This window comes from Budorcas taxicolor, chromosome Y (genome assembly GCF_023091745.1).
Source record: "Budorcas taxicolor isolate Tak-1 chromosome Y, Takin1.1, whole genome shotgun sequence".
Taxonomy (NCBI): Eukaryota; Metazoa; Chordata; class Mammalia; order Artiodactyla; family Bovidae; genus Budorcas; species Budorcas taxicolor.
The window spans coordinates 9,359,489-9,378,776 of NC_068936.1; the positions used below are offsets into that span (position 1 = coordinate 9,359,489).

General features: G+C 48.2%; 1 pseudogene; it reads right to left on the bottom strand.

Moving 5' to 3' along the window:
• The window catches only part of LOC128070967 (testis-specific Y-encoded protein 1-like), a 58,360-nt pseudogene extending 40,898 nt beyond the window's left edge, over positions 1-17,462 (bottom strand).
• Positions 17,463-19,288: the final 1,826 nt, after the last annotated feature.

The window sequence follows — 19,288 nt, forward strand, 5'->3', positions numbered from 1 at the left end:
TTGTTTGAGCTTCACCAATGCTGTTCAAATAACACAATCAAATCTCCAACCCCCTCTCTTTCCTCCTCCTCCTTCAAGGCACTTGAAGTCTCTATCCTCTTCTTCCCTCTCCAGCCTAAATTTCCTAAATTTTCACACACACACACACACACACACAGACACACACACACACACACACACAAACGAAGAGAGAATAACCTCAGGGCTTTGCTTCTTAGATTTAACTTGAGTCAGATTCTGTGCCTGCAAATAAAAGATAGTTAATAGTGAGTTGAGTTCTTTCAGGAGCTTCCTCTGTTTTTCTATTGATACCTCTATATTTTGTTCACACAATGACACTTTGTTTTCTTTACGAATATATTGAAGATCTGTCAACATGACTATTTTGTTACTGCCCTTTGTGAATTTCCTTGTCTGCTGTGCTTGTTCTTTTGGGAAAAATTTATTATTTTATTAATGTTGCCAAACATTGTAAGTAAAATTAGTATTTGTAGAAATAATTTTTAAAAAATTATTTCTGCTGTCTGTCTTTTTACAAATAACATGGCATATTTTTATTTTTTTAAATAATCGTATTGGTGTTGGCCAGTTCTGAACTTCTAAATAGTGATGTGTAAATGGGCTTTCTTGTTCTGAGTACCATCAAAAGCAGTGAGTATCTGGCTTAATAAATTTCCGTTTCTGTTTTTAGATCTTGAAGAGAATTGTTTGATTGGATAGTTTACAACATTTGTTGAGACATTTACTTTTCTTTCGTTCTCCGTTTGTTCCTTTCTTTTTCTTGCTTTGTTCCCTTGTCTCTCTTCCTCTTTCTTTCCTTCCCTTTCTTTCTCCAGGTTTTTGCTTGACTGGACCTTTCCTGAAACAAATGTAATTCCACTCAGAGTTGAATATTATCCTCTCAGAATCCCATAATTAACCTCCTTGTCCCCTTATTAGATTTGCCACCGTTGTATCAATGTTTCTGATTTTCTTTTTCCAAGAAGCAGCTCTTGCTTTATTATCCCAACAAGGTTCATTTTTGTTGTTTTCTATTTTTGTTTCAATTCATATATACTTTCTACGTTCTTTAGGATTTTTTCCTTTGTAACTTTGTATTTTAGAAGCTTTCTTTACAATTTTTTTCTCTGTTAATGTATTAAATTTACAGTCTTGAATTTCAGATGTATATCAGAGTGATTTAGTTATGCAGATACGTATCTATTCTTTGGTAGGTTCTTTTCCATTATAGGTTATTACATGATACTGAGGATTTCTTTTTTTTTTTTTTTTTCTCATAGATGGTTTAGGGATTGACCTATCTTTATTTAGCAATTTTGTCTGAATCCCAAATATTTTTATGTATACATGGTTTTTAATTAAAATTTCATTGTCTAAGATTTTTGGCAAGTTGATTCCAAAGATTTCACTATTTTCAGGCTGAATGTTCTAATTTATCGTTTGCTGAGAATTAAGTTTTCCTTGGAGCTCTGAGGGTATGTGTGTGTATACACTGACATGTCTATACACACATCCTTTTCAGATTCCTACATGTTTTAAGATATGTAAATGTAGTTTCAAAGATATTTTCTGTTTGTATGGTGAAAACATAAAATGTTTTAATTTTAGATATTTGTTCCCCCAAATGAATATAGTATAGAGAGTAAGGTATAAAACTATATTCCTTTGAGAATTATCCTTACTAACAGAACTTGGCAATGTTAAAAAATTATTCATAACACTTCCGAAAGGTGGTAAGGAAAACTTGATTCAAGGTAAGAGTACTACAGTGGGGTATTATAACATGGGAGAGAGATTGAGCTTATGTCTGACTCCAGCAGGGATGCAGCTGGGATTTATAGCTAAGGAACAGGGTGGGTCCATGGGATTACAAACAGAGATGGGAGACTGAAAAGCAATGGACAACAATAACAGAATGGGTGTCAGTGGATGGAAACTTATTAAGAGGACTATAAGGGTGAGGGTGGATTCTGGCTCAACTGAGAGGATCATTGCTGAGGCTAGGCAAGGCTGATAAGATATTCAGGTGAGTGAAATGATATTTGATCTGATACTGAGGGTGGTCAAATCAAGGGTGGGCTGTGTTTTCTAAAGTGAAGTAGCAGATTCTGGATTAGATTGGACTAGATGGACAGGCAGCCCTGAATAAAGGCATTGCCCAAAGTTGGCAGTGCATTAATGAACGAGTGCTGCATAACCAATTAGCCAAAACTAGCAGCTTGAAACAATATAGTTTCATACTGCTGGTGAAAGTTGGGAATCCAGGAGTAATTCAGCTGAGTGTTGTGGCTCAGTGTCTCATGAGATTGCCATCCTCTGAAGCCTTGCCATGCGCCGGTGGATTTCCTTCCAAGATGGCTTACTCACATAGCTGTTGAAACCAGTTTGCTTGCTGGCTGTTGGGAGAAAGCCTCGGTTCTTTCACATGGGCCTCTCTACAGGGCTACGTGAGTGTTCCCAAGATATGACTAAGCTGGCTTCTAGAGTGAGTGATCCAAGAGGATGAGCAAGGAGGCTGCAGTGCCTTTTATGACCTAGTCTCAGATGCTTCATTGTTCGTTTCTACAATATTCTAACATGAGAAGTGAGCCACTAAGTCCACCACACATGTGAAGGGGAGAAGGAAGGAACCGTGGACATAGTTTAAAACCGCGTGGTACACAGATGGCCGGAAACTGTTTACATGCTTGTATGTCCAAAATGCATTTTCCTGCCAATGCTTTCAAACGATTTATCTGTTATAGCATTAACTTGAAGTTCAGGACCTTGTCGTCTAAGTCAGGTCCAGCTATGGATCAGGGTCCACGTGTACAGTATCTCAAGTGTTCTGTTGCTCAGTTGTGTCGTATTCTTTGCAACCCCATGGACTGCAGCCCTGCAGGCTCCCCTATCCGTCAACTCCAGGAGCTTGCTCAGACTCAAGTCCATTGAGTCGATGATGCTATCCAACAATCCCATCCTCTGCTGTCCCCTTCTCCTACCTTCATTTTTTTCCGCATCACGGTCTCTTCCAAAGAGTCAGTTATTCGCATCAGGTAGCCCAAGTGTTGGAGCTTCAGCTTCAGCATCAGTCCTTCGAATGAATATGCAGGAGAGATCTACTTTAGGATTGACTGGTTTGATCTCCTTGCAGTCCAAGAGCCTCTCAAGTCTCCAACACATCAGTTCAAATTATACAAGTGTAGTTCCTCTAGACCGGAGGATGTGTGAGCAAAAGAGATGAGTAAATCTGCTCCCTTTCACAGCCGACATACAGTGGTGGTATGTTGGGGCATAGATAACCTTCATAGACACTCCTGTTCCAGAAAGGGGAGGGGAGATGGGAGTCAGTAGTAGCAGTTGTGAAATCCCATGGGTTCTTGTGGGCAGTCCTTTGATTAGTATTTAAGGCCTGGAAACTTCCTCGGCTTCAGTCTCTGATTTTTTAACTCTACCCCCTGACGTGATGCCGTTGCGTGAAAGGTGGCTAGTATATGGTTACATGAAACAGTCTCCCTAGCCTGCTTCCTGCTTGTAGAAGGTAGAAGTCCAGAGCTCCTATTTTGTACTATTGCTGGTCCTTGCAGTCCGCGCTGAACTTAAATATGTTATCTTAAAACCTTGGTGTGTCTCCTGATACTCTTACTGGTGTTCATGGCAAAGCACCCCACTCCAAAGCCACAATCACACATGTCTTCATAATAAGGCTTACTCTGTCTTGGTTTTCTGCTGAGATAGCTGAGGGATAACACCCTGAACCTTGGTAGAAGTCTTATTGTGTGACTGAAAGGATCTCGGAGTGACACCCCTAAACTCTTTGGAGGGTATTGGCCTGACTAAATAATGCCATGAGGCATCCCCTTCCAGCTTTCTGAGGCTTACCAAACAATTTTACAGTCACACTCACCTTTAGAACACCTTTGTTTATAAAAAATAATACGAAGAAGAACTGGCCTGTTGGTGGTGTAAAATGTTATATTTAGACCACCTAATCTCAATGCCCTGGATATGATCTTGCTTGAGAGTCATTAACTTTAACATCTTCTGTCGTCTTAAAAGACTGAAAAATTGCCAAATTTTTAGAAAAATTCCCTTCATGTTTTACTACAGGCAGCAAGAAGAGACCAGGAAGCACTTTTGGCTGTTTGGATGGAAATCCTCTTAGATAAGTCAATTAATTAAGTACAGTTTGTCCTCCCTGCACATTAGGTACATTTTCTAGTTTTCATAAACTGCAGGTGTAGTGGACTTTCCTCTTCACACTCCCCAGGCTCTTTCCTCCTGCCTCTCCTTTCTGCCAGGCATTCTAGCTGCACGACTGTGATTCCACTTAGAACGTGTTTGCTCAGTGAGATAACGGGGAGCGATTCCCTGGCTTCAGTGCTTCTGCTGGCCAGAGACTATGTACCTTTCCCTAAGAACTTCATGTTTTTGCTGTCCAACTTCTATCACCTGGCTAGGTCAGTTGCAATAGCTCATACTCTCAAGCGAACTGGCAGGGATTTCTGCCTGCAAATGTGCAGAAACATACATGTGTACACAGTAACATCGCTGAGAGGAAACTTGTCCATATGCAGAAGTACAAGCTTTCTTTTCCAGGAACATGAATTTTGATAAGCACTCAAATTTCTACGCACACATGTGCACAAACATACACGTGTACACAGTAACATCCCCGAGAGGAAACTTGTCCATATGCAGAAGTACAAGTTTTCTTCTCCAGGAACATGAATTTTGGCAAGCACTCAAATGTCTGCACGCACATGTGCACAAATGTATGGGTGAACACAGTAACATCACTGAGAGGAAACCTGTCCATATGCAGAAGTACAGTTTTCTTTTCCAGGAACATGAATTTTGGTAAGCACTCAAATTTCTGCGCGCACATGTGCACAAATATATGTGTGTACACAGTAACATCGCTGAGAGGAAACCTGTCCATATGCCGAAGTACAAGCTTTCTTTTTCAGGAACGTGAATTTTGGTAAGCACCCACATGTCTTTGTCCTTGTTTTCTCACTTGCTCATCGATCATGTCATGTTACACTTCTACCTCTGTGCCTTATCCTCAAAGGTTCCAAAACCTTGGCATTTGCTATTGACAGGGACTGGCCTGCAGAGCAGCGGGCAGGGTTGGAAGTTCTTGGCATGAACAGCTGTATAACATGTGCCTGCCTTCTGCATTCTCCCATCACCTTGGACAGCTTCACAGTACCAGTCACGTTGGCCTGATCCATTGCCTGTGCATTCCTTCAGGGGACCAGAAAACAAGGACCTCTGAGCTCAGCTGACTTGAAGAACTGCTTTCTCGGTGTGCCCCTATCTAGGTCATTCCTTGTCAATGTTGTGCCCCTCTTGCTAGCCTACCACCCGTTACAGCCCCCAGCATTCTGAATGAGGCCCCCTGTTCTTCCTATCTGTGTAGCGTTCTGTGTGCACCATCTGCCTGTGCCCCCACGTGCTATCTCCACGTAGCAGGAAAAGGCCAGAAACGCCTGAGCCTCCAAAAGCCCCCAGAGACTGTGACAGGCCTGGGTCTGATGCAAGGTTGTGAAGAAGGTGCACATGGATACAGGGTCTCTTCCGATACCAAGAATGGAACTGGAGGCCATAAAAGTAAGGTGGCATCCCTACACATCTTCCTTTGTGTTTAACACTACCCATGCACATGGAGTCCCCCAACGGATGATGCCCGGGGAAACCTGCAGTTTCTGGGCCCAGAGCTAATGCCTCCGTTGGACAGAAAGCAGTGTTACTATCTGAAATGGACCAAGAGGGCTTGAACCACCCATGCCTCAGTGATTTGCTAAATGCCAAGGCTCTGTTTCAGTTGCTCTCATTAGGCCCAGGTCAGACTCCCTACAGTCATGCATCCCTGCTTCCCTACACAGCACCTGTTGCCAAGGCAGCCAGTGCCCGGTTGGGCCCAGGGACATCCAAGACGGTCACCTGGAAGGCAGCATCCCTCTGAGTGTCACCTGGGTGCAGATCCCCTACAACACAATCAGAGACTCTGCTTGAGCAAGACTACCAGAATCCTCCTTCAGGTGCAGACGTGCACCTTTGCCCTTCAGGCCCCCAAAGCCAGGGGCAAGACCCCAAAGAAAAGAAGGAATTCATGTCAGAACTTTCAGCATGGACCATGGGGTATCTTTGGCAGGACCGCTACTGCCTAGAGTCTGGACCCTGAAAACCAGCAGGCCCTGAACTGTGCCAGGGGCTTCTCTGTCTCCCTCTCCTGGGGTCCCTTGGGACATGCAGTTTACCCACCGCCCTTGTCTTTTCTCTGTTCCCTCCCTCACAGGCATATCCCGGCATAGGGTCACACAGGTAAGCCCACTTGCGCTTTCCTCGCCTTTGGGCACTGCCAGGGAGGCAGGCTGGAAGTGCCTGGAGGCATGCCACGCTCACAGCATGTCTCTCCTAGGATGCCTGTGGTTTTGCAGATACAGCATACTTTAGCACATCTCATGTTTTGTGTCATACCGTGCCAGTGTGTGCCACCCTCAGGGAGGGCGTGTGCTGGCTGCTGGGCTGATCTGGGGCAGCACTGGCCCAGGACCTTCCCAGTTCTCCTTGTCACATGTGTGTGGAACAAGTCTCCAGTGCAGCAGGCAATCTGTGACTCTTTCTCCTTCAGCTCTCTGCCCATCTCGGCAGGACCTTAGCCTCACCATCCCGGGTCTTGCCATAGGCACGTCCATCATTTCCAGAGGCCAGCCCGTGGCCCCACACACTGAGGGCTCCACAGGCAGTGGTTTCAAAGCCCCACCCCACGTGATTTGCTCTGTGTGAATCCTTAGACCGTGAAACCCTTTTCCTGATCCAAACACACACAACAACACGGTAGAACTGATGAGCATGTTTTGTATCTGGTCTAATTGCAGATATCTGGAGCCACAGTCTGGAGTTATCACTGGCCATCCTTTCCTCGTTCCCATCCTGGGCAGGGTCAGTGCAGAGATACGGCGACTGACCACCTTCAGCCTGGTCGCCTCATGATTCCTCTTCTGGTTGCTCAGCACCTCCTCTCCTGCCGCCTTCATCTCTGCCTCTGCCCTGGGCTGGACACACACACACACACACACAGGCAGCACAAATAAGCACGTGTGTATACACACACACGCTCAGCACGGGGACACAAATGCAAATAACGAACATAGGTGTTTCAGGAGGTGAAGGCGACCGAGGCCAGCAATGGCGGAGATGGCGACAGTAGGCACCATGTCCTGCCCTTGGGGCTCCCTGTTCACCTTCTCCACGAATTCTTCCGTATTTTCCCAAGGCAGCCTGAAGCCGCTTCCAGCGCAGCATGTGTGGTGGTGCTGAGCCACCAAGTGGTGGATGTGGAATTTCACAGAAGATCCCAAAGTCAGCACACAGGTGCACTGGGACCCCGGAGAGGACGCCCTTGCAATTTTAGGCCTTCCCAGGGTAAGGGGCGGGAGTGTAAGGCACAGGCAATCTCAAACTCAGTGAGCAACAGGAGGCCAGGAGATGGAAGGACCCATGGAAGGATGATTCTGACAAAGGAACTTAATTCACCCTGCCTCTAATAGTATCACCTAGCACTCTCAACTCTGCAACCACAACTGATTTGAGGGGACTTGCTTCACTCACAGACACACTGAATCCCCAAGCCCCCAGTCTCAGCAGGCCACTTGCTACATGCGTGGCCCAAATTCAGACTCCGCAGCCAGCGTGCATGAGACTGAGCAAGCCCATCTGGGAAAGGACAGTGTCCCGGCTAGCACAAGGCTGTCCCTTCATGGCCCACCTCCAGACCCCTTCACCACACGTGTTTCTGTCGTGGAAAAATCTACTCTCCTGGGGTAGTCCTTCAGGAGATCATCCCACTGATCTTCGCTGATAATCTGCTGGCAACACTTTGCTGCTGAGCAAGCTTATCCCTGGGCTGACCAGGATCTGAACCCTCACACGAGCAGCCAAGAACTCCAACAACAATCATCAACTGTATGCAGGACCAAAACAATACCACCTCAGCAATCCTGTTTGATTCTGGGCAGTTGTGGCCTGACAACCAGTTGAGAAAGTTAAGGCTCCTGGTGTCCAGCCTGCAGCTGGTGCTCCCTGTTCAAAGTCCCAGAACCAACGGACTGGAGTGGAACGATGTCCCCTATACCCTGCAGGAAGAGAGGGGAGATGGGTGTGGATCCCAGAGGTGGATCATCCACACCCCTGCACACCCACAATCATCATTCCCGGACTCACGTGTTACCAGTGATGTCAAGGTAATACTCCTTTATGATCACTCTTTTCAAGAAATAGGGGTGGTCTCGAAAGGAAAAGATCAGCTTGCTGCATGACCGTGGACGGCTCGCACCTGTACCTGCTAGGACAGGGAGGAGGGAAAAGGTGCAAGCTTCTAGGGTCCTCAGCTTGCCTCCCAGGCAGGCATTAACACCTTCCACGAAGCCTCTCCAAACTCTCACAGTGTAGGACATGGATAACATGATCCTCCCACACCCCACCAAGTCCCATGCCCAGCTGTCCTCAGTCTCCCTCACTGACATTCAAGTCGATCATGTAGCTGAGAAAGTCTTTATCTTGGTCGCTGATCATGACAGGAACTTGAGGGTGGTTCATAATCTGCTTGAGGTCAAGGAGCCATTTATGCCACATGCTGGGCCCAGAAGAGCCAGGCGCATCAGCCCTAGTCTGGGGTGGAAGAAGGACACGGGAAGAGGCATCTTCAAGGATGCTGGGCACTTCTGCTTACCCAGCCACTACTGATGAGCTCAGGCCCTGCCATACCATCAGACAAGCTCATGGCTCTGTGTTCCTGGTGGTGTTCTGTATCTGAGGTGGTCTGCATTCCCCAGGCAGGGGCTGTTTCTGATAGCTATTATTTCCCAGACCTGTGTATGCTGGGTAGTGGCATGTCACTGCCTACATGGTAGGACTAACAATCGTTGTGACAAACCATGTCTGAAAGCAAAGGGGTTGGGGTTGGCTAGTGTATGTCTACATATGTTCTGTGGGTTTCTGTGTGTGTGTGTGTGTGCGTGTGTGTGTGTGACTCCCATATCTCAGTTATTTAAGGAATCATTCACCTTGACAACAATAACTGTCAGCTAAGGCGGCTCTGGTGTACTGTCTCTGGTCATTTCTGACTTAGAGGCTGTTCCTCCTCAGATGCAGGCCTGAAGTAGACACACAGGGTCATGGCTGCGACACTTACAGGTGTGGCCCTGCCCGGACTCTACTCAGCTGTGCCTTTGGAGCCTGCCAATTGCCCAGTACCACACTTCCTTCAGGGTCCACCATCCTGCCCCCTCGCCTCCACCCCTCCTCCTGCTCCTGCCTCTGCACCTCCCCCTCCTCCTGAGCAGCGGACCACAAGGAGTAGCAGGAAGGATACCACGTTGGCCCAGAAGCCAGGGATGCCCTGGATGATGGCACTCTTCTGAGCCAAGTCCCGCTTCCTCCTCTCATGGCTCTTGCACATGAACCAAACGTAGGCCCTGTAGGTTTTCTCAGGCTCAGAGCTCAGTTCCACTTGCAGGGTCGCCAGTGCCTGCATCACATCTAGTGCCGGGAGCTCACTCGGGCCTCCAGGCCTTTCCTGGCACTGCTCCTCCACCGTCTTCTCCTCCAGCTCCAGGGAGGACCCCTGTCGCTGTTACTCATGCGGCACAACCTCCACATCCTCAGTGATGTCCTCTGGAAGCAGCTGGAAACCCCGTCTGATCCCTGCCACGACTCCGTCCACCTGGGCCTCACCGTCCTCTCCTGCCTCCACTCTGAAGAGGGTGGCATCTTTGCCTGGCGTGGCCACTGGTGGCTGCAACGTCCCAGCCATGCGCAGCATCACCAGGACAGGCCACGGGGCCCCATCCCCCTGAGCACCTAAGGAGCTCACAGCTAAGGAGGTCTGGGGTCCCAGGACGCTCCCGCATTCCTCTCATGCTCCTCTTGGCTCTGGCCATGACCCCAGCCTGGGTCAGACGCTAAGGGACAGGACATAATAGCACCACAGCAAGTGGTGAGCAATGGCGGCCCAGGGTGCAGTAATCCTGTGGGGCCCACTAGCGTTTTTGCTGTGGGGAGTGTGGGGCATGGTTCAGAGGCTATGGCTCGCGTGTGTGTGTGGGGGCCGGGGGGGTGGGTGGCCTGAACTATAGAAACGGACGGTGGCAGCCCAGGACAGGGTGAACGGGCCCTGGGACATCAGCCATACAGGCGGGGCCCTAGGCTGTGAGCCACGCACAGGCAGCTGACCCAAATCTAGATCAGTGGCCGAGAGGGTGGTGGACAGCACACGATGGACACGCCCCTAGACCGGATGGCATCTTCCGTGGTTCCTGGGATCCAGCTCCACTACGTGGCCAGACTCTGATCCAGAGAGCTAGCAGGTTTTGCATCTGCCGCTACCTCAGGCACTGTCATTGATCTGGTTCTGGAAATTCCAGCCACGGTTTCCTGATCCACAATCCAAACAGCACACTCCTGTGTCCCACAGGACCTTCAATATCTGGGAGCTCTCCCTGAGTATCCAGAGGATACACAGGGGTGCCAAGTGGCTGGATACTTTTCTCCATGGGACAGACAGACTGTTGCTGGCCGGATGCTAGGGGAGTAGGGAGAAACCCCACCGTTTGCCACGTTGATCTCCATTGTTCAGGGACACCAGGACCCTAGGGTATAGAGCTCTCTCTTTGTCTCTTTGTCTCTGCTTTGGCATAGCACTGTTTGGAGCAATCCTCCCTTGTGTGTTCCAGGGCTGGTGTCTGTGTGTCTCCTTCTCTTTAAGTGGTGCTGTTGCCATTTGCCACTCTATGGACACCAGCGCTTATAGGAGAAGCTTATCCTTGGAGTGAAGGCAAGCGCTTCTCCTCCTGAGTGAGTTGCACCGACGGGAGATCAGTTATTTTTTCCACAGGTTTCGAGAGTGCTTTCTCCATCTTGAAAGCCAACAGTGGGCAGTCCCTGCTGAACCGCAGAAGGGGTCGGGTAACCCTCCCTCCCTCACTGGACAGACATGAACCTGCACAGGCCTGAGGTGGCTTGGCCACACTTTTCACAGAGGGAGAAATGGGGCATGCTCTGCTGGCATGAGGAAGCTCCCTGAACCTTGTTCAAATTCCTGCCAGTGAGTCGCTAAGGACAACTCCCTGTTAAGTTCCGTGACTCACTGGTGCGGGAGACATGTACGTCTGCCCATTTACCCTATCGAGGCCCTTTCAGGTGGTTCTGTTCTCCATCTGAGAACACGTACCAGCCTGCCCAGTTACCCAATCCTGTGGGGCTGGGGGCAGCAACAGGAACAATCTAAGCCATCCATCGTATAGTCGTGACCCCCTATATATGCTTTCTGCAAAGAGTACAAAGAGTGATGTTTCAGACTGAAAGACTATGCAGGTAGCAAGTGCCTATGCTGCGGTGCTGGTCCATTTCTGAAACCTCACATAAACGGCAAGTGTTGCTCATGCTCACGGTACGGTCAGGGAAAGAATTCCCAGTGTTCGAGAAGGATGGAAAGGCCTTTGTAGCTGCATGTCCAAAGGGCTGTGGGGTCACCCGCTGTGGCTTCTGTGTCTGGCATTGCAGCCTGTTCTGTGTCTTGGCTCCTCTGCACTCTCCCTGGTGGCCCCCAGTCAATTTCTTCCTGCCTCTCCTTTCTGCCAGGCTTCCTGGGTGCACCACTGTGATTCCACTTAGAAACTGCTCACTCAGTGAGATAACAGGCATTGGTACCCTGGCTCCAGTGCGTCTCATGGCCTGAGTATGTACCTTTCCCCATGGCTTTCATGTTTTCGCTATCCAACTTCCATCACCTGGCTGGGTCAGTTCCGACACTTCATATTCACAAGCGTACTGTCAGGCAATTTTGTGCGCACACATGCACACACATGCGTGTGTACACACTAATATCCCTGACAGGAAACTTGCAGATATGCAGAAGTACAAGCTTTCTTCTCCAGGAACATGAGTTTTGGTAACCACCCGAGTTTCTCTGTCCTGGTTATTTTCTTTCACATGCTCATCGATCATGTCAGGTTGCACTTCTAACTCTGTGATTTAGCCTCAAAGGCTACAAAATTTTGGCATTTTTCTCCTGACAGGGACCGATCTGCAGAGAATTGGGCAGGTTGGAAACGCTCGCCCTGGACAGCTGAGTGACAGGCACCTGCGTTCTGCATTCTCCCATCACCTTGGGACAGCTTCCCAGTACCAGTCAGGCTATTCTGATCCATTGTCTGTGCAATCCTTCAGGGCACCAGAAAACAAGGACGTCTGGGCTCAGCTGACTTGGAGAACTGTCTTCTTGGTGTGCACCTATCTAGGTCATTCCTGGTCAAATCCGTGTCCCTTTTGCTAGCCTACCACCCCTTAGGGCCCACAACATTCTGAGTGAGGCCCCCTGTTCTTTCTATCTGTGTAGCTTTCGATGTGCACCTGTCTACCTGTGCTTCCAAGTGCTATCTCCCTTTAGCAGGAAGAGGCCAAAGAGATGTCCGAGCCTCCAAGGGCCCCCAGGGACTGTGATGGGCCTGTGTGTGATCCAGTGCTGTGAGGATCCGTGTGTATGTTTGGCAAAACCAATACAAATATTGTAAAGTAAAATAAATAAAAAAATATAAGAATTAAAAAGAAAAAACCAAATTCTTCCCTTAGATGAAGATTGTTTACAACCCAGTGTGTGTCCATTGGCTGGACATGGTCCTTGGAATTTCGCTGATGGGTTTGGACCCTAAACTTCAAAATGATGGCAGAAGGTAGAAAGACATTTAGACGTTGTTCTGCGAAAGCAAGGAGAAAGGCACTACTGCCAAAAAGATGACTAAGAGGGAACAATAATAGTCTTCTATCATTGGAAAAATATAATGGTCCCAGGGAGAGTATTTAGATAATATAAAAAGGATCCTTGGGAAGGAAAATTCAGACTCTCAGGAACATTTTCTACGTCAGGACTTGTGAAATAGTGTTCCAAAAAGAGAGGCAGAAACTGTCTTCACTGAAACATGGAAAGTCACCTGAAAATTGAACATGATAAGAACTCCAGCTGGGCATCGCCAATCTACTTCTTAAAGATGAGTTTGCCAAGATGTAGCTTTAAGAAAGATCTTGAACTGTAGGCCAAGAGCGAACAAGCTATTGCTGCAGGGAAAACATAGATACGTCTCATTAAGTATAATGGTAAGTAATGTAAGCTAGACACAGGGATGCATACTGTATGATTCCGTTCATGTAAAGGTCCAAAAGAGACCAAACTAATCTATGCGTTGAAAGTCAGATATCCTAGTTATCTTTGGAGTGCGGTGATTGGGAGAGACACAAGAGAGTTTTCAGGGTTGCCGGTGATGTTCTGTTTCTTGATTTGGATGCTAATTACGTGGATGTGTTTAGTTGGTGAGTATCCATGGAACTGTATACTCCTGACTTATGTATTTTTCCATATGTATATTGATAACAAAAAGTTATAAAGCTTTTAAAAATATAAATACATAACCATGTATTGAGGAAGGAGCACATAGATAAAGGGCCACTTCTGATACAAGGCGTGCAACCTGAGGCCATAAAGATAAGGTGGCATTTCCACACGTAGTCCCTTGTGTTTATGACTACCCTGACCCACGGAATCCCCCAACAGATGATGACCTGGGAAACCTGCCCTTACTGGGCCCACAGATCAAGCCTCCCTTGGGCAGATAGCAGTTTTTCTATCTCAAAAACAACAAGAGGGCTTGATTCCACCCACCCTCACTGATTTGCTAAATGTGAATACTCTCTTTCAGTTGGTCTCATTAGGCCCAGGTAGGACTCCTTACAGTCAGGCATCCCTGCTTACCTACAGAGCCCGTGTGCCTAGGAAGCCAGTCCTCGGCTGGGCACAGGGATATCGAAGACGGTCAGCCAGGACGCAGCTTCCCTCTGAGTTTCTGATGGTGCAAATCCCCTCTGAAAACACCAGACAGCCTGCTCCAGCAAGACTGCTAGAATCCTCTCTCAGGTGCAGACACACACCTTTGCCCCTCAGGCCCCAAAAGCCACAGGCAAGGCCCAGATGACAGAAGGAATTTACGTCAGGGCTTCCAGCATGAGCCATGGGGTATCTTGGGCAGGACTTTCCCTAGACCCTGAAAACCAGCAGGCCCTGAACTGCCCCCAGGGGCTTCCCTGTCTCCCGCTCTCCTGAGGTCCCTTGGGACATGCAATGAGCCCACCATCCTTGCTTCCTCCCTGTTCCCTCCCTCATAGGCACACCCCGGCAGAGGAACACACGCGTACACCAACACCTGCACTTTCTTCGCCTTTCTGCACTACCAGGAGACTGGAAGTGCCTGGAGGCATGCCACGCTCACACCTTGTCTCTCTTAGGATGCCTGTGGTTTTGCACGGACAACCTACCTTATTAGCATGTCTTGCATTTTCTGTCGCATCGTGCCAGTGTGTGCCACCCTCATGGAGAGAGCGTGCTGGCTGATGGGCTGATCCTGGGCAGCCCTGGTCCAGGACTTTCCCGGGTCTCCTTTTTATGTGTGTGGAACAAGTCTCCAGTGCAGCAGGCAATCTGTGTCTCTTTCTCCTTCAGGTCTCTTCCTTCTCAGCAAGACCTTAGCCTCCTCAACCATCCCAGGTCCTCTGTATCCGCATCCACCATTTCCGCATGCCGGCTCATGTCCGCACAGACTGTGGGCTCCACAGGCGGTGGTTTGAAATCCCCACACCACTTGATTTGCCCTGGGTGAATCCAGAGACCATGCACCCGCTCTTCCTGGTCCAAACACATACTACAACACGGGAGAAATGGTGAGCGTGTTTCTGTATTTCCTCTAATTCCAGATGTCTGGAGCCAAGTTCCTGTGTTACTACTGGCCATCCTTTCCTCATTCCCATCCTGGACAGGGTCACTGCGGAGATACAGTGAGCAACCACCCTCAGACTTGTGATGCCTTGTGTCTCCTCTTCTGGTTGCTTGGCATCTCCTCTCTTGTTGCCTTCATCTCTGCTTTTTCCCTGGACCAGACACACACACACACACACACACACACACATACACACATACACACATACACACATAAACACAGGCAACACAAGCATACACGTGTATACAATTACAGGCTTGATACAGAGATACAAACGTGTACAGGGAACACAGGTGTTTCAGGAGCTGAAGGCACCATGTCCAGCACTGTTGGAGATGGCGTCAGTAGGCACCACGTCCTGCCCTTGGAGCTCCCTGTCCACCTCCTCCCTGAGCACTTCCGTATTTTCCGAAGGCAGCCTGAAGCAGCTTCCAGCGCAGCATGTGTGGCTGTGGAGAGACGCCGATTGGTGGATGTGTAAATTCACAGAAGATCCCAAGGTCAGCACACAGGTGCCCTGGGACACCGGACAGGACGCCCTTTCAATGATAGGCTTTCCCAGGGTAAGGGGTGGGAGTGTAAGGCACAGGCATTCTTAAACTCATTGACTAACAGGAGGCTGGGGGATGGCTTGACACATGGAAAGAAGATTCTGACAAAGATACTTAATTCATCCTGTTTCTAGTAGTATCACCTGGACTCCCGCACTGAGGAAGACTTGCTTCACTTGGACACACCGAGTTCCAAAGCCCCCAGTCTCAGCAGGTCATGTGCTACATGCAGGACCCAAAGCCTGGCTCTGCAGCCAGCTTGCATGAGCCTGAGCATCCCCATTTGGAAAAGGACAGTGTCCTGGCCACGACACGGCTGTCCCTTCAGGGCCCGCCTCCAGACACCCTCCCCGCATGTGTCTCTGTCAGTTACCGCTCGGAGCAGAACTTTCCTTCCTCGGGTAATACGTCACAGGATTGTCCCACATGTCTTGACCAATGATCTGCTGGCAACACAAGCAAGGTCAGCCCAGGGCTGACCAGGCCCAAACACTCTCGTGAGCATCCAAGAACTCCAACATCAGTCATCAACTGTATGCAGGCCCAAAGCAACTCCACCTCAGCAATCCTGTTCGATCCTGGGCAGTTGTGGCCTGACAACCAGTTGAGAAATTTAAGACTCCTGATATACAGCCTGCAGCTGGGTGCTCCTCATTCAAAGTCCAAGAACCAGTGGAGTGGCGTGGAATAACGCGCCCTATACCCTGCAGAAAGACAGGGAACACAGGGGTGGATTCCGCAGGTGGATCATCCATCCCCTAACACACCTACACCTCCATGAAGCCATGTCTTGCCAGTGATGTCAAGGTAATACTCCTTAATGATCACCATGTTCCAGAAGTAGGCGTTGTCCCCAAAGGAAATGATCACCTTGCCGTTGGACCTTGGATGGCTCTGCACCTGCACCTTCTAGGACAGGGATGAGGGTAAAGGTACAAGCTTCTAGGTGCCTCAGCTTGCCTCCCAGGCAGGCATTAACAGTTTCCACAAAACCTCTGCACATTCTCACATCACATGAACATAGATAACATGATCCCCCCAACTCCCCACCAAGTCCCGTACACGCATGCCCTCATTCTCCCTCACTGACCTTCAAGTCAATCTTGTAGTTAAGAAAGTCTTTATCTTGGTCGCTGATCATGACAGAAACGTGAGCGTGGTTCATAATCTGCTTGAGGTCAAGGAGCCATGCAGGCCACATGCTGGGCCAGAAGAGCCAATAGCAACAGCCCTAGTCTTGAGTGGAAGAAGCACACTGGAATAGGAATTTCCAAGGATGCTGGGTACTTCCACTTGCCCAGCCACCACTCATATCCTCAGGCCCTGCCGTGCCATCAGACCCACTCCTGGCTCTGGGTTCCTGTGGTGTTCTGCATCTGAGGTGGTCTGCATCCCCCAAGCAGGGGTTGTTTCTGACTGCTACGCTCCTCCTCCTGACTTGTGTGTGCTGGGTAGTGTAATGTCACTGCTTATCGTGTCAGGATTTGCAGTCCCTGTTGCACACTGTGTCTTCAGGCAAGGGGGTGGTGTGCATGTGTATGTGTGAGTGTGTGTGTGTGTGTATGTGTGTGTGTGTCTTCAGCAAGAAGGCCCTCGGTCTCTGACCTGCTCCCTGTCTTCACAGCAGATGGCAGGCGTGTGTCTGAATCCGGCTGGCACTCAGAGCAGATGAGAATAGCAGCCCCTTCCAGCTCCTCTTTGCTTGTGGACCACCTCGTGCCTTTGCATTGCACTAGTGACAGCAACTCCAGGGGCTCTGACTGACGGGCATGGGTCTTGGACTCCCGCTCTCTCAGCTCTTTCCCGGGATCATCCACATTTACAACAATAACTGTCTCTGGTGGCTGCTCTGGTGTACTGTCTCTCGTCATTCCTGACCTAGAGGCCTCAGGTGCTGATCCTCCTCAGATGCAGGCCTGAGGGAGACACCCAAAGTCATGGCTGTGACACTTACAGCTGTGGCCCTAAGGGACTCTTCTCAGCTGTGCCTTTGGAGCCTGCCTCTGCCTCGGACCACACTTCATTCAGGGGTCTCCCACGCCTCCCCTGTTCCCTTGCCCTGTGGCCTCACCTGTTTTAGCAGGATCTTCAGCACAATCATCTTGAAGGTGCCTTTGCCATTCTTTAATTTGGCTATAAAGCTCACAACTTTTAGCGGCACAGTAACGCAATTTTTCTAACGTGCACTGTTAGAGTTTGATGAGCTCTTGTTGAGTTTCTTGGTTTCAGTTAGAAAGCCCTGCATTACTCTTAGGGCTCTAGAAGCTTCTGAAACAAAGGAAAGACTACAAGTGTTCCAGACTAATTGGATGATGATATAGATTTCTAAATACTTAACAGATTCTGCTTCCCCGCCACCTAAAAATTTGCCCCCAACTCCTGAAGAGCTTCATGATTTTATTGCGGGAATCTGGTAGAATGAGATTTCTCAGTGCTTCGTAATTTCATCAGTAAGCTTTTCTGAGGTGAAAAACACATTGGAGTTAGTTTTTAAGTTAGCCCTAGACATAGCAATCAGGGAAAAAAGGAAATTAAAGGAATACAGATTGGGAGAAAAAAAAAAAATACTGTTAGAAGATGCCATGACCCTCTACACAGAGAACAATAAGGATGTCAGCAGAAAATTACTTGAGCTAGTCAATGAATAGAGTATAGCTGCAGGAGACAAAATTAATACTCAGGAATCCCTTGAGTCCCTTTCATTCTGATACACTAGCAATGAAAAGCAAGAAAGAGAACTTAAGGAAAGTATCTCATTCACCATCCAGGGAAGAGAATCAAATATTTAGGAATACGGTCACTTGAAGAAAGCAAGGACCTGGTACAGAAAACCATAAAACCATGGTGAAAGACATCAAAGATCACACAAATAGAAGAAGACGTGTACCATGTTCTTGGATCAGAAGAATCAGTATAGTGACCACGAGTGTGCAACTCAAGGCAATTGATCAGTACGTTCATTCACATTGATATTCTCATATTCAACTGTGAAATCCCTATCAAAACACCAACGGTGTGTTTCACTGACCTAGAACAAATAATTTCACAATCTGTGTGGAAACACAAAAGACCTCCAAAGAGGAAATCACTCTTGAGAAACAATGGAAACGGAGGAATCAGACTTCCTGACTTCAGACTATACTACAAAGCTACTCATCAAGAGTATAAGGTCCTGGGCCAAAGACAGATATACAGACCCATGGAACAAAATAGGGAGTCCAGAGACGAAGCCACACACCCACGGCCTCCTTGTCTTTGACAGAGGAGGCATCAATATGCAACGGAGCAAAGACAACCTCTTGAACAAGCGGGTCTGGGAAAACAGTCAACCACATTAAAAGAATGAAATGTTTGCTAATGGCACACACACAAACAAATGCAAAATGGATTAAAGACCTAAGTGGAAGACCGGAAACTATAATGTTCTTAGAGAAAAACACAGGCAGAACACTCTCTGACAGAAATCACAGCAAGATCTTCTCCTCAGTGACCCACCTCCCAGAGTAATGGAAATAAACACAGAAGGAAACAACAGTGACCAATTTAAATTTCTAAGCTTCTGCACAGTGAAGCAAACTATAAGCAAGGTGAAAAGACAGCCTTCAGAACTGGAGCAAATTACAACAAAGCACACAGCTGCCCAAGAGTTAATCTCCCACATATACAAGCAGCTCATGCAACTCAATACCAGAAAAATAAACAACCCGACCAAAAAGTGGGCAAAAGAACTAAATAGACATTTCTCTAGAGAACATATACTGATGGCTAACGAACACAGGACACATGCTCAACATCACTCATTATCAGAGTGATGAGAGTCAATACCGCAATGAGATGTCATCTCACACTGGTCCCAAGGACCATCACCCAAAGTCTCAAGCATGAAACCCTGGAGAGGGAGTGAAAAGGTAACCAACTTACACTGTT